The sequence below is a fragment of the Petaurus breviceps genome, unplaced genomic scaffold (assembly GCF_028583685.1).
Source record: "Petaurus breviceps papuanus isolate PSGF00001 unplaced genomic scaffold, PetGlider_PUasm1.0 76, whole genome shotgun sequence".
Classification (NCBI taxonomy): Eukaryota; Metazoa; Chordata; class Mammalia; order Diprotodontia; family Petauridae; genus Petaurus; species Petaurus breviceps.
The window spans coordinates 25,452,848-25,473,043 of record NW_027186473.1 but is presented as its reverse complement, the minus strand read 5'-3'; the positions used below and the strand labels follow the sequence as shown (position 1 = coordinate 25,473,043).

Genomic DNA, 20,196 nt, shown 5'->3' with positions numbered 1-20,196 from the left:
GGAAAAGACTGGCTTTGTTTTTGTTGTTATTGTTGTTGTTAAATTAAATATGAGCAAGGTCATATAATGGCTTAACACCTTGGATAGGGAATCTGGAAACCTGGTATCTAATCCTAGTCACATGAGCTCTGTGGTGATCATTTTCTGTAAAATGAGAGGTCTGGATCAGATGATTTCTAAGGTCTCTTCCAGATTTAAAATTGTATGATTTATGTAGTTAATATTTATGAGGCTTGTGATTCATATCTGACCAAAAGGGGTTCCATAGTTGTGTAATTGGGTATTCCTGAGGCAAAGGGAACAGATGAGTTGACCATTATTATCCAATGTATTTGAAGACTGTAAAAAAAGTAATTTGAAAGTAATAAAAATGTATGTTACCTCATTGGTCTGCTTATGCCAGCTACTTCACTTTAAAATCTTGTTGCTACTTGATTTATAAATAATCATTAAATTTGTTCTCTGATAGTAATGTCATTATTATAGCAATTTATTATTTAATTTTTTAGAATAATAATTTGTGGTTCTAGAATTGGGTATATAAAATATGTAAAATTGTTTGATAGTTAATGTTCTTTCAAAAACAATCTTTCTCATTCATGGTTAAATTCAAATTTCCTCAAAGAGTTTTCTATTTCACAATGGGAATCAAGTTTAAATTATGCTTTGAAAATGAATGGGAAATGCATTTAAAGGTGAGAATCTTTGTAACACAAACCTATTTGTATCACAGAGGAAACAAGATTATGTTTTGTTTTACAAATGGGAGATAGGAGGAGGGATGCCACAGATAATTCACTTTAGAGCAACTATCTTTGCTAACACTCCCCCAAAAGTCTTACCTAGTTATAAGAAATGGTGGTTTATCTGTATATGCAGTTGTCCTGGAAAGGGGGATGAAAGATCAATGGTCTCCTCTCAACCTTAAGGACCTCATTTGGTTTGTTTCACTGTTCCATAATCTAATAACTAGGTTTTCTTGTGAGACTAGCATACAACATTTTAAACCATGACACTTACATATGTAAACCAAGAAGATTTTACAATCTATGTGATTTATATTCAAATCATATGGAGTGTTTTCAGATCTTCATACTGATATTAGAAGTAAAAATTTATTATTACTAAATATCATTGGTCCTTTCTTCATTTTTCTCCTCTTTTATATTTCTTATTTACTACTAGCACTTGACCAGATCCATTAAACTTAAATGCAGAAGAAAAAAAAATCCTGGAAGAAAGGGACTATTTGATTTTTATTTTATTTATGCCCAGTGGATAGTGAGGGCCTGGCACATTGTAGGATTTCAAGAAATGCTTGTTAACTGATTTACTGATTAATTGGTTGGAAAAGTGAGGGAGGAAGATGGGAGGGAAGATTGAGTGATATTTGTGAATGAAGGTTACAAGAAAAAAAAACTTTTCTACTAGGCCACATTTTAGGGAGCTCAAATCAAATATGTCAGAGCGACTTAACTATTCAATTTTCCTGTTTTTTCCTCTTTAGAAATTAGAATAGAACAAATCTGACAAATCAAAGCTTTTTAGCTAATGACAAATACTTTGTGGTTAGATATCAATTGTAAAAAGAAACCCTACCCCTCATGACCAGAGTCTAAAGGAAATCATGGAACCCTAATGAAAATTTGACAGGAGGACTAAAGGACAAGAGACATTCAATATACTGAAAGTCAAAGATTTATGAAACCTGACATGAGCAATTCTGGGAATGATGGAATTTCTTTCTTGCTAGAAGGAGTTTACCAGGCCTAGAGTGTGAAGATTCTCTTGCCACCTATTTTGATTGCTATGGAAATTCCCCTCCTGCCAGAGAGCAAATTATTCTGTCCCTCATCCCAGTTGTGGTGGTAAAAGGAAAATTGCCCATCTCCCCATTCCTGCTTAGCCATGGGGATTAGGTTGGAGGGAGGAGATATGTCCCTGGGACCTGAGATTCAACTCAGAATATATTTTCCTTACAAATGTTATAAATCATGGTTTGCTTCTGAGGTCAACCTCAAAAACCTACTTAAATGATATGTTAGTAATATTATGAGTGAGATTTGGGGAAAGATAGGGAGAAACCCTTGAAATCTAACTGTAATACCATTAAAATTTCTTATTGAATTTTTAATCATATTTATTTCCAAATATATCTGTTCCCCTTCTTACTCAGTGAGCATTCCTTTGTACCAGAAAAAGAGGAAAAATTGTTAAGCCAAACTAGTCAACTTATCATTTTTGTGACCACATATGCAGAATACCATAACCTTCCAACTTTGAAAAGAGGGAAGGTACATTTTTCCTCATATTTGTGTGGCACACTATATTAATTTATAGAAACTATGATTTAAGGTGGATACTGAAAAACTAAAGAGTACTGGATCTAGAAATGGGTAACAAGGAGATTGTTGAAGGACTTTGAATCTATATCATTTGGAGATTAGTTGAAGAAACTGGCTGTTTTTAGCCTGGAGAATAAGAGACTTAGAAAAGACATAATACCTGTCTTCAAGTATTTACTTGTATCAAGTATTATGTTTTGTAGGTAAAATTATTATTTTTTTTTAATTTGGTCCTATTAAGACTGAAGCAAGATTAATGGGTGGAAACTATAAAGAGACCAGACTTGATATCAGGAAATGTTTCCCAACAATTGGAGCTATTTAAAATTGGAATAGGGGTGGCCAGGTGGCTCAGCGAGTAAGAGCACCGGCTCCAGTGTTGGGATGACCTGGAGATCGAATCCCAGGCTCAGATACCCAGCACCACACCCAGAAATAACTGGCCATGTAACCTTGAGCAAGTTACTTAACCCCGATTGCTTAAAAAAAAAAAGTGGAATGGCCTATCTTGAAAAATGGTATAAATTTCCAATTTACAGTTGAGCTTTTGAGATACTACCCAACCATATATCCAGGATTTTCCATTTTATACCACTTAGACTTTTAGGATTCTTTTACTTTGTGTGTGACCATGTCTGTGTAACCATAGAACTGTCTAGCACCAAAAGCAGAAAAGAAAATCAGCATATGAGAAATTCTTGGTAGAGTTTTCACTGTAATCATTTAAAGAAATCAGTATTTTTAAGCGTCTAGTGTGTGCGTGACACTGTGATAATTAAGATTATTAAGACACTATTAAGACATTATTTAGATAATTAAGACACAATTAAGATTATTGTTGTTAATGTTTCCAGGCTCTGTGATTTCACTGTCAAAGGTACACCTTCAACCAGCATAGACTGACATCCTTAGAAGATTGTCTTTGTAAATTACTATGGACAAAAACATTCATCTCCCACAGGCCACCTGGTAATGAGTTTGTCCTAACAGAGTCTGTATTCTCAGCCTTTTCATTTTGGTAGACCCTGCCAGTGTTTTGCTCTGCTATTACAGCCTTTGGGAATCCAGGATGCTTTTTATATCATAATGAGTCATCAGAAGAGCGTGTTAGAAGAGGATCTCATATGTATGACGAAGATAAATACAATAGAGTACCCATCCTCATTGTGCTTATAGTCTATGGAATGGAAGACATGAGGACAAATAAATTTAATAAACACATGCTAAAAAACTGATTAAATGTAGAAGGAAGTTTTAAAAAATAATAAAATGAAAATTCATGAGAGGGACCACTTCTAGATCCATGGATGCTAGCTGGGATTGGGATAAAAGGGTAGTAGAGAAGATTTCAAAACCAATATGAGATGTTGAGCTGGGCTTTCAAGGAAGAAGCTGCCAATAGAGGGAAATAGGTGGGAAGAGAGAGGGAATAATATATTCCTGGCATGAAAACAGATATTGAAATCATTCACAGGAAGTATTCATATTAAAGCATGGTTTTCTTTCTTACCAGTGATATATATGCAATTCTAAGAGAATCTGACCTTATAAACAATAGATGTAGAAAGGCTATTATATGAGATTAACATTTTTTAATGTCTAGCAGAGTGATTAACCAGGAACTACTTAACTTAGACCATGAGGGCTGACACATTGTTCTAATCCTTGTCCTTTAGTTGCACTCGTAGTTTGCCCTGTCTTCATTACTCTGGGCTTACCTGCCTCCTCAGTAGGGAAGTGGCTAATAGAAAACTAAACAATAGTCATAGAATAATTAAAACAGAATATAATAACATCAATACTATGATAATTAGTTGGAAGGCCTGTTTGGACTATTTGCAAGCAATTTCTTTATAAATTTCACCTTCATAGACTCTCTCTGCAGAAGACTCACTTTCAATCAGTCTGTTTTTATTGAAGTTGTCACCAAAACTGTTCTAATCTCTGTTACCCTGATTCTCTCTCTCATCCCCAAGGAAAGAAGACCCTAGATGCCTTTAGAAACTTCACAAGGTTTTTTGTCAAAGGAAAGAGGGCGCAAATGGAAGGCAGTATATACACATACATACACATACACGCTGAAAGACAGATAAGAGAGATTTCCATGGAATTCCAGCCCAGCCATCAATTAAAAGACTTTTTGTCACCACATGGTATAGATACTTAAGTCATCCAGGCCAATAGGAAAAGAAATCAAGGGATATCTGTGCCTGCACAAAAGTAGGGGCTGGGGATCATTCAAGCTTATAATCAGACCTGTAGTAGACCTTAAGGGGCCCTCCTGGATTGCATGCTGAACATGCTTCAAAGAGTGGGAGGGGGCATAAAGAAGAGCAAAGAAGAGGTACAGATTTAAAGAATTATAATCAGAATGTTCATATTCATATCACTCCTATTTCCAAGCAACTTTAAATGCTTTACAAATTTTGTACTATTTTTAACTCAAATACTTCCGTCTATTGGCTATGTGAACTAAATAGGGAATAACCATTAGCACCTTCATTCAAAAGAAGACAGTAGAGAGGCACAATGCACTTAAGTGGCTTGTTCAATGTTATTTACTAACGGTAAAACATTATTCACCAGAGTAAGCCAATAAAGGAGTTAAGTTTTCAGAGTTCTGATATTGGTAGCTCTCAAGGGCACAAAATTGATTTTTAGAATATATTAAATGTGGAAAAGACTGATGGAAGTAAGGAAAATATGCATGGGGGGATGGTATATATATATATGAGACCGGGTATCCTGATTCTTTAGTTTATCATGTAGTTTCTTTTGATGACCAAATTTATTTAAAGGGATCCTATGACAAAAAATAAGGAAATAGCATATTACCTGAACAACAAAAATCAGATAATAGAGGTATGATGCAACATACCTTTAGTCCTTACTGCTTGGGTTGGCTAAGGCTGGCAGATCACTCACACTCAGGAGTTCTGAGCTATAGTAGTGCCTGAGAGTCAGTTAATTGAACAGTGAATAGAGAGCTGGGTAGGGAATCAGGAAAACGAGTTCAAATCCAACTTTAGATACTTACTAGTTGTGGGCCCCTAGGAATGTCACTTAACCTCCTTTTGCCTAAGTTTCCTAAATTGTAAAATGAATGTCATAATAGCTCCTATTATTGTGAAGATGAAATGGGATATTTGTAAATCACTTAGCACAGTACCTGGAAGAAAATAAGAAGTTAATAAAGTAATAATAAATAATAATAATAATAATAAAGAAGTTAATAAAATAATAAAGTTAAGAAGTTAACTGTTTTCCTTCTTTCCTAAAACATATTCACTAAAACTATAGTGTATCTTCACTTAAGCCATAGTCAAAATGTTGAACTCCCCAAAGCAGGGGGCTACCTGACTGCTTGAGGAGAAGCAAACAGCTCAGATGAGAAACATAACAGGTCAAAGGTTCTTGTAGGTCAGCAGTGGAATCTGGCTATGAAAATGGTTGCTGCCATTTCAGTCTAAGAGAAGCGAAGATCCCTGACTTGTCTGTGTGTTACTGTTTCTGTCTATCTCACTTTATATATAAACATTTATATACACACACACATATATGCATATGCATATATACACACATATATGCATATATACATATATAAAAATTAAAATGAGTACTAGGATCTAAAATTTGAAATATGTTACCTGTGAAACTAACAGAAATAAAAAGTCAACAAAATAGTAATAATAACAGCAATAATTATTAAACCAATTTCTTTTTAAAATTTTAGTCTTATAGACAAGTAAATCCATCATTCCACTCTAAAACAGAGGTCATAGGCCCTTTTGCTATTTAAGATGACCTCTGAATTTTACACAATGCCTGATAGAGTCAATTCAACATTTTCTAAACAATAAAAGGTGATTGCTTTTTTCCCTCCCCAACTTAGGAAATGTTTGAGAGTTCACCATCTCTTCTGCTATTTGCTTTGCATGAGTCAGGTACAACTCATTTCACTTTTAGACAGCTCTAAATTTTAGGACGTAAGTCAAAATTTCCCTGTAATTTCTTTGCACTGGCCCAATAATTATCATTGGTCTCCAAATTTTGTCTTGGTCTTGTAATGACACCAGTAACCATTTTCCATTTTGCTCCACTATCTTTACTGTAAGAGGGACTTACAATCTCATAACAAAGATTCAATAGCACCTTCTTTAAAGAATTATAGACAGCAGTTATCCATCTTCTTTGGAGACTTTTCTTGCTGTGTTAATTCTGAACATGAACCATTTTGCCCTCCCCTTCCTCTTTTCACATTTACTCTGAAAAACAAGCAGCAACACCATCAGAGGGGATTTGAGTTGAAGAGTTTTCAGTGAGCAAAGTCATCCCATTAGCAAGGCATCTGTATATTCAAGATGAAAACAAGAACAGTATTTCAAAAAAGACTCCCCAGTAAAAACTATCCCTGTCAGTTCCTACTATTTAATTAGATTTATCTGTAGAAGATGTTCAAGATTGCTTGAGCATCTGAAATTATTTTAGATTTTCTCCTACAGGGCTCTAACCATTGCTACTATTTCCAGGTAAGTGGATATTTTGACTGAAATGTAATTCTACCTTGGCATTTCTGTCTCACTCCATAACTAATCCATTAATGTTTCCTAGCAAATTCTGTTATATTAATAAAAAATAATAATTCCAAACTCACAAATATAACTTCTTAGAAAACATTACACAGAGATGTCATATTATCATATTTAAGTATTATGTTTTATTCTTTATCTTTCAAGTACTGGTATTGTTTCCTGTGCTCAATTACAGTGATATGGTCACAAGCTTTTCTCAGATACAAATTGAAAGAAGTGCTCACAGCACTGGAAATTCTCTCCATTTAATTTTTTGAAAATGGCAAGTAAGTGTGAGTATACTACAGAACTTCGAATAGCAATGATTTAATGTTGATTAAACATAATAAAAAGTAAGATTTGGTAGTCCACACCCATTTTTCCTGGTACCTGGAAACAGAGACTGGCAGATCTCTTGATCTCTAGAGTTCTGAGTTGCAGTGATCTAAGGCAATGAGGTGTTTGAACTAAGTTTAAAATTAACCTGATGAGCCCTGGGAGTGGGAATCACCAGGATGCTTAAGGAGGGGCAAAATAGACCTCATTGGAAATGGGCCAGTCAAAGGTCCTAGACCAATCAGAGTGGGACAAGGTCCAAGAGTAGACTCTATATTTCCAGAGTGGGTGAGATAGGGAGACCTAGTCCTTAATAATGATAATAATAGCAACAAATACAACAATAATAGAGTCAGGGGTTCTAAAAATAGACTGAATCTTCTTAATTATACAGGAAAGAGTGGAGATTGCATGTTTAGGAAGAATGGTACTGTGGAAAGGGCTCTGTATGTAGAATCACAGGGCCTGGTTTCAAATCTCTGCTTTATTGTTTATTACCTTTGTGACTGTAGACAAGTAATTTAATCTCCATGAATATTACTTCCCCATTGGGAGTTTGATAAGTGGAAATAGTGCTAAGTATGGAGTCCCAGGAAGCTTTGGAATTCAGCTCCCAGCTGTGCAATTTTCTACCTGTGAGAACTTGGACAAATCATTTAACCTCTTTGGGCCTCAGTTTCATCTGTCAATTGAAGGGATTGAACTACCTAAGGTCCCTTCCAGATCTGTGCGTATTATTCCATTAACTCTGAGGGCCCTGTGAGTTCTGACTTGAGTACAGACAAGACATATTTTCCCATATCATATACTCTATTTTAGTGTTTCACTTCTAGAGCCCTTTCATGGACTTCACTCTTATTGAAAGATTTATTTATGCATAGAAATAATACACCTGAGTCATTTTATACTCACTTGAATAGAGACATTGGTGAAAATATTTTTTAGTTGCTATAATTGGCTAACTACTGTCTTTCTGATAATCATCTAGTAGCTTTTTTTGTTTTTTTGGCTTTTTGGAGGTGGGAAGGCAAGGCAATTGGAGTTAAGTGACTTGTTCAAGGTCACACAGCTAGTAAGTATTAAGTGTCTGAGGCTGAATTTGAACTCAGGTCCTCCTGACTCTAGGGCCAGTGCTCTATTCACTGCGCCACCTAGCCACTCCTCTAGTAGCTTTAATGACATCACTTTTATCCTTACTATTTCAAAGCCCCCAATACTGACATGCAAATACCTTATATCTAAGTGTGGCAATTGAACTGTATATATACATACTATTTTAATATTCAGTAAATATGTATACATATACATGTATATGTGTATATGTATACACACATACCTTCATCTTGAAGGAATATTCGTACTGGGAAATTGGACAGGGTTGAGGTAATATGCATAAACTCACAGATCAAAGATGAGCTTATGAAAAAGGAAATGAGGTTTCCCTTTTTAAAGGATGTCCGTAATATTGCCTTTGCTATTTATTAAATTTTCTTCTCAGGATCCTATTTACAGCATAATACTTTGTTCAACTTCAGAAATCAAATTTCGGAAATGAAACACGGCAGTGGCAAACAAACCACAGAGGCTCTGGGAAATTAAAACACACACACATAATAATCTTTTGATTTCACACATTGAAGTGGAAGGAGAAGGACAGTTAGTATTGGCGGACTGTGAATCTTAAGAATTAGCAGCATGGAGCATCTATTTTAAATTATCAGCAGAATTCTGAGAAAATGAGATCTACATCTTTAAGGTCACCTTCCTAGTTTTAACCATGCTAGTAAGGAAACTAATTGTAAGAAGGTTGTATGGTCATGTGAATGTATTAAATTACTAAAATGTTCCAAAGCCAAGGACATTTTAGTATTTGTTTGAAACTACCTAGAAAAATCATTATTGTTCCACTTTCAAAAGCAATCTTGTTGATAATTTAAAGAAGCGACAAATTTCAAAGACTAATGATTGATCATACTTGTGATCATAGCTAATTTATTCATTCCAAACATTTCAATACACATTTATTAAATACCTAAATTAATTAGGCAGTATGACCATGCTATATATGTATCCCAATAATGTGTTTATACATAATGTAAATATGTATAACTATAGCATACATGAGAATATATTGTCATAAAAGATTCAAATTGAATATTACAAATGATTTGAAGAGAAATGGATCTCTTTTAGAAAAGCTATCAGGGAAGACTTCATAAAAGAGTCAGCATGTGAATTAGATCTTGAAAGGAATAAGGAGCTCCACAGTCAAGAAGATACAGAGAACTTAAGGGGACAGTTTGTGCAGTGGCATAGAAAGCAGGGGAAGGCAGATCAGAGACTAAATTACATACTTTGATCATGGACTGCATAAATTTGATGACTACATTTCTTCTCTAATCAAAGATCAAGATGAATTATAGCATACATCTTTTTATAGTGCACAAAAACTATATGAGAATTGGTTTTAAAAAACATGCATTTCATACTATTACCATTTGCTTAAGAAAGTTTAACCAATCAACATGACAAGAAGACCAATTTTGTGGATATTACTTTAGCCAAGAAACACTTGATCTCTTTGCCAAATCTTATAAAGGATTAGGAGGGAAATTTATGAGCTATATTGTCTTGTAAAACAGCAAGAAACAGTGGAGAGAAAAACAAGTTTACATAAAGCTTGGCAAGATACCCAATGGAGCAAGATCATCCCAAGAGCATTTGAAAGGAAGTAAAAAATGAGTACACGATGAAAAAAGAAATGTTTTGTCAAGATTACTCTAACAAAAAAAAATTCTCGTCAATTAGAGTCAAGACACTACATTTAGTTTCTTACATAACAACCTCCAATATGCTTCATGGGGATGTAAAAAAATAATGCTAAAGAAAATAAAGATGAGAAAAGAAGCTAGAGTAGGTCAACTATACACACACACACACACACACACACACACATATGTCCATGCTAGAAGTCTTGCATATAAAGGCATGAAACAATTGTTTCTCAACATAGCAGAACAAGAAGAAGATGTAATTTCTGGGGTAAAGCAGTGGTGGGGATGGGCAGAAAGATCATGGATGGTATTCTACCAAAAAGGGAGATTTAAAAATATCATTTACTGACAGCTCATATATTTTCTTATCTTTCCAAAATCTTTATGAGAGTAATCAATTACTAATTTGGGAAGCTTTGATGAAGGATGAGAAAGGAATAGGCAGGCTTTTCATAGCAGCCCACATTTTTATAGTCCCACAATTAGCTGAAACATAAAAGAATGCAAGATCACACTTGTAATAAAGATTAAAAATTTTTATTTAGTAGGGGGAATCATATTGAAGTCATTCCCCCACCTAGGTGTCTCTAGGTCAAACTCTGCAAGAATCCTTGAAAGTTTCAACAATGGACATAATTGTATTCAATGACCATTTGATTTTAGGTATTAAATAAGGCATTAAAAAGGAGGTATATGCTTATTATCATTATGGAGAATGTCCAGTGTAGAATCCAAATAAAACAAATATCTCTATAGGTGGTGAATCCTCCAGATCTTCCTATTTACAGATGATGATGCACTCTTTGAAATAAATCCTGGAATATTACTTAGTCATTTAAATGAGATGAATACTCAAACAATAAGCATTTACTAGACACTATGCTAAGCCCTAAAGATTTAAAGACAAAAATGAAATACTTCCTCCACTAAAGGAGCTTATCTTTTATTGTATATATTTACAACTATATACAAATGTATGTATTTGCATGCAACTACATGCACATTGTATATACATCAATAGACAGAAAGATATATAGATTCAAAAATTTGTGCTAGCTGCCATGCCAAAAATACAAACAAAGAACTAAGTGGTTGAAACATATCTCTTGTCCAGACTATGTTTTATAAATGAATGGACAATACATAGAGCTAGAACATCAGTGTAAGCACTCAGCTTTACATTTCAAGTGATCAACATACTTGGACCAGAGTCAAGCATAAGGAAGAAAACAGGCTGAATTGTCTTTGGTAATACCTGAAAGCAATGTTTTTAATGACTCACAGTTTCTTTAAAAAAAAAGACCTATGTTTTTAACCGTAATATTTTTTCAGAGGTGTTTTTGCAAAACATTCAATACTCATCTCCAAATAATTAACATTGAAGGTTACCTAAAGGGAAATGAAAGATGGATGGTGGGTATGAGGAAGTTGTAGCATATTACTAATAAAAATTGCTCACAGATGTCATAAGATATTATCATAGAAATTTATGACCATAAAGGGTGACCAATTAAAAACAAAAGTGAAGAATAACTGATGGTCTCTATTGATAGACTCTATTGATACTTATTACAATGTTATTAGATCTTGAGGAAGGACTCCACTATATTGAATATGTCACCTGTGGGTGATCTCTTAAAGGGCAAAGACACATGAGAAAGTATGGTTTGGTTGTGTTTTATGTTGCTAGAAAGAGAATCCACTTGAGTGAGATCACAGAAACATAACAGGACCACAGCAGTTTAAGGTGCATGGATACTCAATATTTGTTAACATGACTATGGGATTTAGAATTCAGAGCTGAGGAAGGACCTTAGAGGTATTTTCATCTAACTACAATCATTTTACAGAGGAGAAATGGGTTTACTTGTATTACTTGGGGTGTGTGATATCAGTGAAACAATTAACTCATTTTCTAATTTTAAGGTGTAACATAACATGACAATAAAGTTCTGGATAAAATCTGAGGAATCTGAGTCTTGTAGGATCATAGATTTGGAGCTAGAAGGGCCTTTCGAGGCCATCAAGTCCAACTCTCTCATTTTACAGATGAGAAACTGATGTTTATAGAGATTAAATGACTCGCCCAGAGCTATTAAGTGTCTGAGGAAGAATTTATACCTGGATTACCAAATTTGAGTTCATCATTCTTTTTAGTATGCCTTGATGCTGATCTGTATGTTTTCCTTTATGTGGTACTAAGTAAGTCAACATTTTAGAACTTCTGATCCAGAAGTAATATATTAATAACTTCACCAATTTAAAATGCAATAGTAAGTCCAGACAAAAGTAAAAAAGATGGCTAAGAAAATACATGTTGGAAAGTTTATGTACTTTATTCCTGGAAAGAACTGGGAAGCTATATTTCCATCATCACCCAATAACACTCCAATGAATCTATAATTTGATCAATGTTTTTGCTTTTAATGAAGATGATCATAAACCATATAGACTCCATCCAATGGGTTACAGAGCTTCAGTTTGTTTTGTTTTGTTTTGTTTTGATATCAAAATAATACCATGGGAGCCCACATTATTTCTATCACTTATTCCTGCCTTTTTTTTTTCAGTTACAGGCTCATTTTCTTGTTCTAGCATATATTTCTTTAAAGAGACATTTTATGTGCTATAACTTGTTAACACTCACCATGCATTTCTTCTTTTCTCTTTAGACCTGGCTGCACTTCTCAGGACTTCTCCATTATACCTAAAAAATCTCTTTATCCTGCAAGATCACATCAACCTTGGAATTCACATCTTATTAATACTCACTGACCCTATGGCCCCTTGATTGGTGAGCAGAGAGCTCATCCCAGAATCTCCATTTAAGGAGGATGTCCAGGATAGCCATCCCTTCATTTCCTAACAACCTATATTCCTCTGGACTTCTGCATCCTGTCCCACACCATATATATTCCCCTCCCTCCTGATCAGTTTCTTTTTGTGTTATCTTCCTCTATTAGATTGTAAGCTCATTGGGCAGGAACTGTCTTTCATTTTCATATTAGTATTCCCAATATTTTTCACAGTGCCTGGAGCAAAGTATGTATTTATTAATTTTTTTACCGACTGTCTTTGGCTGAGCATTAAGTTCAATTCTTTGGACATAATATTTTCTGAATTTCAGCCATGCAGCTTCACTAAAGAACATCGTCATTTAAATGGGCTTTTGTTTCAGAAAGAAGTTTAGATTCGTGAAAATAATTTTGTAGTTTTCCAAAGGCAATCAATCCTCCTTTCTTCCTCCTGTTCAACTATGAACCACATTTGCAATATTTGGTCAAGGTACAGATATATCGATACATATATATATATATAATTATTTCTTATATTATTGATATTAATTGTATATAGATAGATAAGTATAGTGCATATGTATATAAAAATACATAATATATACAGTAAGTAGATATACATATAAATATTTATGTCATATTATACATGTATATATAACAAGTATATGTATATCTGTATGTGCATCCACATAGATGAAAGATTTCCCTAGTTTATTTACCAATTTAAGTAACATAGGCCAGACTGCGCAGCTAGGTGGCACAGTGAGTAAAGCGCCAGCCCGGGAGTCAGTAGGACCCGAGTTTGGTTCGGGACTCAGACACGTAACACCCACAAAAAAAACTAGCCGTGTAACTTTGGGCAAGTTTTTTAACCCCAATTGCCCTCCAAAAAGGCAAAAAAAAAATAACATAGGCCAGATAATAGATATAAATTCACTTAGCTTTTCCTTTCTATATCTGATTAAATTCTTTGGATAAATATGGATCTTGGGTTCTGCAATGAATTTTATCTTATTTCAATGACATCCATAAAGAGAATTATATGAATAAGTGAATGAATGAATGGTATTTATAAAGTACTTTACTGTGTGTCAAGCACTGTATTAAATTAAAAGAATATAAATGAAAAAGCAGGATAACACCTGCTTTCAAGGTTTTTATTTTATTCTAGGAAAAGGCAACATAAATTAAGAGGCTGTGGAAGGGTGTTTGGGTTTAGAAAGTCACATAAATTCTCACTGGAGTCACTGGGGAGTCAATTGACACATTTATTTCAGAAGACATTGTAATATTATTTTAGTTACCGTTCACATAGAAAAGTTGATCAAGTAGGACATGTAGGATGGGAAGGAGATGTCCAGGGTAGATGGTGTAATTGGATTTAAAGACCATTCACTATCCTTTTCTGTACGATTTTGCAAATAAGTCATGCTTTAAAATGATGTTGTATTTGTCTACCATAACTTTCTGCTTAACAAGTAGATAAAATGTTTTCTTATTGAGTCAAATTTTCAGTTCATGTTATCTCCTCCTTATGATATTTAATTTATATCACTTGCATATAATTTTATAGCAATCAATTTTGTTGTCTTCTAGCCATTTCACACATTTTGGTTTCAATAATATAAATAGGTCAAGTTAGATTTGTTTTATTTGCATGCTATATAATTTTCATAGTTCTAGTATTGTTTGAAAGTTGGATTTTGTTCTCATGAGTGGATAGTTAGATTGTACATAAGCAACTGATTTAGAACTTATTTTCCTATCAACAGCAAATTCTTTTAAGAGTTATCAGTTTCCTTATTGAGGGTTTTTTGGTTCTATCTATGTCATTTATAATAAGAATATCAGGATTGATACTATTTAGTTCTGCCAGTAATATGCCATCTTGTATATAGTATATCACTAGACAAGGATCTCACATTTTTAGTACTAACAACTAAATGTATGTTTACAGATGGTCTAAACAATGATATGATTTGTAACATCCTCTACCCTATTTTCTGTCACATTGCCATTGTCATTACAGAAACAGACTGGGAGTTGGCTGTATAGCACTGTGTATCATGTTGTGTTTTCCTTTCTTCCATGAGTCTCCATGGCCAAAGAATTCATCTTCAAATGTCCTTCATTCATCTCTTCATGCTATGAGGATGCATAAGAGTAGGACTTTCTATAAATAGAAATAAATAAATAGAAACTAAATAGAAATATATAAATTATATATGGAATACAGTAATGATTTACAGTTACAGTTGCTTGTTGTTCAGTTATTTCAGTCATGTCCAATTCTTCGTGAGCCCATTTGAGGTTTTCTTGTTAAAGATACTGAAGTGGTTTGCCATTTCCTTCTGTAGCTCATTTTACAGATGAGAAAACTGAGGCAAAGAACATTAAGTATCTTAACCCAGGTCACATAGGTAGTAAATGTCTGAGGTCAGATTTGAACTCAGGAACAGGTACCTTCCTGAATCCAGGCCTGGTGCTCTATCCATTGAGTGACCTATTTACCTTTATATACAGTAAAGCCAACTTAATTTCAAGAAGTAATAGCTGAGAGCTGGAAAAGTGAATAGAAGATATAAAGAAGATATAAAAGCAGATATAAGAAACATAAACAGTAATGTCAAAATATGCTCCCCTTTATATCAGGGTTTCTCTGCCTTATATTAGCCCCTGAAGGCAGAGATCTTTGATAACTGACAATCATAATATCAAACCTGAATCACTAAGACGCATTAAGAGTATACTTTGATTAAAAAGCCTAAGTGTTTTCCTTTTAGAAAAAACATCATGAAAAATGATTGATATAATAAATAAAAAACAGTTTGGACCCTTAAAGAAGTAGGCTTTTTAATTTGGAAAAATCACTTATGTGAAACAGTTTCTTTCCCAGCAATGCAAGATGAATGAATTAGCTGTTACCACACATAAATAAAACATATAGATGATTAGCTAAATTTTTTAGCTTTTAACCAAATGATTTTATAGCTGATAGACATAACTTTAATCATAGAATATATATGAACCAAAAACTGGGGGAAAGGTTGTTATTTTTGCTATGGATCTTTTGATATGCACTTTAAAATGATTTTAATCCAGCAAAACCTTCTATCAGTTAGCTTTTTGAAGTTCTTTTTTTCCCAATGGATCTTGACATTCTTAGCTAAAGTGTTGTAACAAAAGTCAGTTATTTATTATGTTTTATGCCACAATTTGGTATAATTGACCTTGATTTACTTCTACCATTAGGAACATCCTCAAAGGAATGAAAGAAAAATTTGTCAGCAGATTTCTATAGTTTATAGGAGTAGAATACCAAACCCTGATAGCATTCTGTTATTTTCTTTAAAACTGAAGTGCTAGAGAAGCAAGCACAGAAAATACTAAGTAATACAATCACACTGATCCATCTCATCCTATTTTAAATGCAAAGCAAGTTATAATATTGTGTCTTTGTGCCCTGTTCTCAAGAAAAGATAAGGTATATATTACATTTGTAAGATATCACTGCCAAACAAGATCAGAGAAAATAGAAATGCCATGCCATTATTCAAAAAAGCCAAATGCAATGCTAGATGACAGTCATCTTGATAATTGAATGTATTAAATATCTGCAGATAAGTTGTCATTTGATAACATTAACTACACTATTATGAATTTTGGCTAGAATTAAAGAAACACTACCCATAGTTGTTTGCTTTCTTGTTTGTTTTTGTGTTTTGTTTTGCTTTGCTTTTAAGCACTGACTTAAGATTTCATTGGTTTGACAGTCTACTTTCATGGATATAGTATTATAGCAGTAAGCACCCCAGTATACCCAGGGTGGCTACCAACACAGGTTCTTAGATCTGATTTTCTAAAGGAAAGCAACTCAAAATGGGTTAACAATCTTGCTTTAATCAATCAAACATATCATTTACCTAGTTCAGGGGAAAAGGTCATCACCCTGAACTTCAGAGTGTACAGACAGGTTACAAGCAGAAGTTACAGAAAGACAGAGAAACATTTCAGCAGAAAGGCCTCCAACTGTCTGACCATTACATCCATACCTAAGTCACAGTTACCAGAGAGGTAAGCAGCAACATCTGGGTTTTCAAAGCCAGGGGGCTCAACTGCTGCCCAGAGTCTCATCTGGTCAAATCACAGAACACTTCTCAAAGTGAAACCCAAAACAAAATCTCACATCAGTGTTTATATAGTCTTCTCCTGGCTCAGAGAATGTAAAAACCCTTTTGACCCACTGCCCAATCAAAAAACATTCCTGAAAACCAAGCCTCCCACCATAGGTTCCAGGTGCACTTAAGCCTATCAAAGGGACTAGGGGCAGGGAAGATCTTAAATTCCCATTCCCATAACAAGTATTTAACTCCCTTATAACTTACAAATCTTATAAAATTGCCTGGGACACAATGAAATAATATTTATATAATGCTTAGCACATTGCTTTACACATTCTTTCCCTACTGAAAGGCTCAGGGACTTGTCTATGGTTATATTGGTAGTATATAACTGAGGAAGGCTTGAACCTAGATTTTCTGGAATACAAGACTGACCTTATAAATACTAGCTTCTGTACATCATCATAGAACCATAATATTTGTAATATTTCAGAGCTAGAAATTAGTTATCGATCTTTATAGAATTGTACATATCTTTACATAACTTCCTTATTTTATTGATAATAATGTTATAAGGAAGAGGTCAATGTATTTTCTCAAGGTTATATAGCTAATTAAGAGTAGAGTAAAGGTAAGAATGCAAATATCTTGTCTTTTCATACATTCTTCTTTCCAATACATCATGTTAAATATCTGAAATAATGACAAAATAGTTGGAACAGTGGATAAAGCAGTAAAGGTCTAGAACCATGAAAACCTCAGTTCAAATATCACCTCAGTTGCTTAGACTTGTAGGACTATATAAAAGACAAAACCTTGGTTTGTCTTAGTTTCCTCATCTGTGAAGTGGGGATAATGATGGTCTCTACCTTCCCAGGGTTTTTGAAATGATCAAATCAGATAAAATTTGTAAAGTGCTTAGAAACTAACCTGCCTCAGTTTCCTCAACTATAAAATGGGGATAAAAATAATACCTGTCTGCTATAATTTTTACAAGGATCAAAAGAGATGAATTTTATAAAGCACTTAAAATAGTGCCTGGCATGTAGTAGGTACTTAATAAATGTTTGTTCCCATCTCTTCCACTGTGAAATAGAATATTAGATTGTTATTTGTGAAATTCAGTATTTTCCCCTCACCAAAATGCAAGTGAGGTTGATGTTTCCATATCAAAACAAACCTATTCAAGGGGGAAAGCAGGTTGTAAAAAGTAGTTGCTTTAGAAGTCTAAATACTATAAAGTATAAAATTTATTAATGCTGAAACATCAAATATATATGAACAGAGGCTACTTAGGAAAGATGCTAAAGATGGAGGAAATAACTGGCTGCCTCATGAAATGGGTAGAAAAGCCTCTATTTTAAAAGTATATTTGTTCACCTCAAAGATTTTGAATGTCTAGCAATATGAATAGAGCTCTAAATAAGAAAATATTTTAAAATAGTTTGACTTTCCAAAGTCTTGGGAGAACCTATTATGGACATTTTCACTAAGAAATACTGGGTGGAGTCAAGATGGCAGAGTAAAGGCAGGGACTTGCCTGAGCTCTCCCTCAAACCCATCAAAATACCTTTAAAAAATCATTCTAAACAAATTCGAGAGCAGCGGAACCCACAAAAAGACAGAGTGAAACAAATTTCCAGCTGAAGACAACCTGGAAAATTGACAGGAAAGGTCTATTTCACCAAGCCAAGAGAGGAGCACAGTCCAGCACAGTCCAGCACAGGCCTCACCAGCAGAGACTAGGCCCCAGCCAACCCGGAGCAGGCCTGAGGGCACTGGCAGCAGTAGAGGTTTCCAGACTTAGCCCACAAACAACAAAAACAACTTAGAAGGTCAGTAGTAAAGATCTGAATTACCTGGGTGAGAGAAGAGCACAGTCCAGCACAGGCAAGATCAGCACAGCCCTGGCCTTAGCAAACCAGAAGTAGGCTTTGGGAGTGACTGAATCAGCAGTGGCAGCATCAGTGGGAGTAGTTATTTCTGGAGTTCTCAACCCACAGATGGTAACTGGTCAGGAGATTACAGGGGTTTCTTTGCTAGCACTGAGGCAGGACTCTGTTGCTTTTTCCATACTTGGATTTGGATCACAGTCCTAGGTGGCAGTCCTGGGGTGAGGAGACACAGTAGCATAGCAGAACTTGTAGCAGCAGCAGAGAGGAGACCCTCATTACAGTTCTAGGGCAGAAAAGAATGCTTGTGGTCACTCACTGACCAGAAGACAGGCTGGGAGAGGAATAGATGCCTCTCATTAAATCATAGTACCTTGGCAGAACTGAAAACTTATAGGACCCTAGAAGTATCTCTGAAAACAGATTCACAAAACCACTGAACCTTGGGACAGTTTGCCCTCCACACTAGAAGAAGACCTTTTCCTTAACAAAGAGATAAAAAAGTCAAATAATAGACTGGGGAAATGAGCAAACAATGGGAAACAATCTGACTATAGAAAAGTGTTTTGGTGACAAGGAAGATCAAAACATACACTCAGAAAAGATAACAAAGTCAAAGCTCCTACATCCAAAGCCTTCAAGAAAAAAAAAATGAATGTCTCAGGCCATGGAAAAGCTCAAAAAGGATTTTGAAAATCAAGTAAGAGAAGTAGAGGAAAAATTGGAAAGAGAAATGAGCATGATGCAAGAAAATCATGAAAAAAGAGACAATAGCTTGGTAAAGGAGATCTTAAAAAATACTGAAGACAAAAACATCTTAAAAAATAGACTAAACCAAATGGAAAAAGAGATCCAAAAAGCCAATGAGGAGATTGCCTTAAAAAACTAATTGGCCAAGTGGAAAGGGAGGGCCAAAAGCTTACTGAAGAAAATAATTCCTAAAAATTAGAATGGAAGCTAATGACTCTATGAGAAATCAAGAAATTATAAAACAAGACAAAAAAGATTAAAAAATAAAAGACAATGTGAAATATTTCATTGGAAAACAACTGACCTGGAAAATAAATCCAGGAGAGCTAATTTTAAAAATATTGGACTGCCTGAAAGCCATGATTAAAAAAAAGAACCTAGACATCATCTTTCAAGAAATTATCCAGGAAAACTGCCCTGATAGGCTAGAACCAGAGGGTAAAATAGAAATTGAAAGAATCCACAGATCACCTCCTGAAAGAAATCCCAAAATAAAAACTCCCAGGAATATTATAGCCAAATTTCAGAGTTCCTAGTTCAAGGAGAAAATGTTTCAAGTAGTCAGAAAGAATCAATTCAAATATTCTGGAACCACAATCAGGGTAACACAAG

At 34.5% G+C, this 20,196-nt stretch overlaps 1 long non-coding RNA gene across 1 annotated transcript; it reads right to left on the bottom strand.

The window, feature by feature from the left end:
- Positions 1–14,065: 14,065 nt before the first annotated feature.
- On the bottom strand, positions 14,066–18,977 carry LOC138174757 (uncharacterized). Its single transcript, XR_011171813.1, has 2 exons — positions 18,802–18,977; positions 14,066–14,994 (listed from the first exon to the last, which is right to left on the bottom strand). It is a non-coding gene; the product is annotated as an uncharacterized lncRNA (long non-coding RNA).
- Between the last annotated feature and the right edge of the window lie 1,219 nt (positions 18,978–20,196).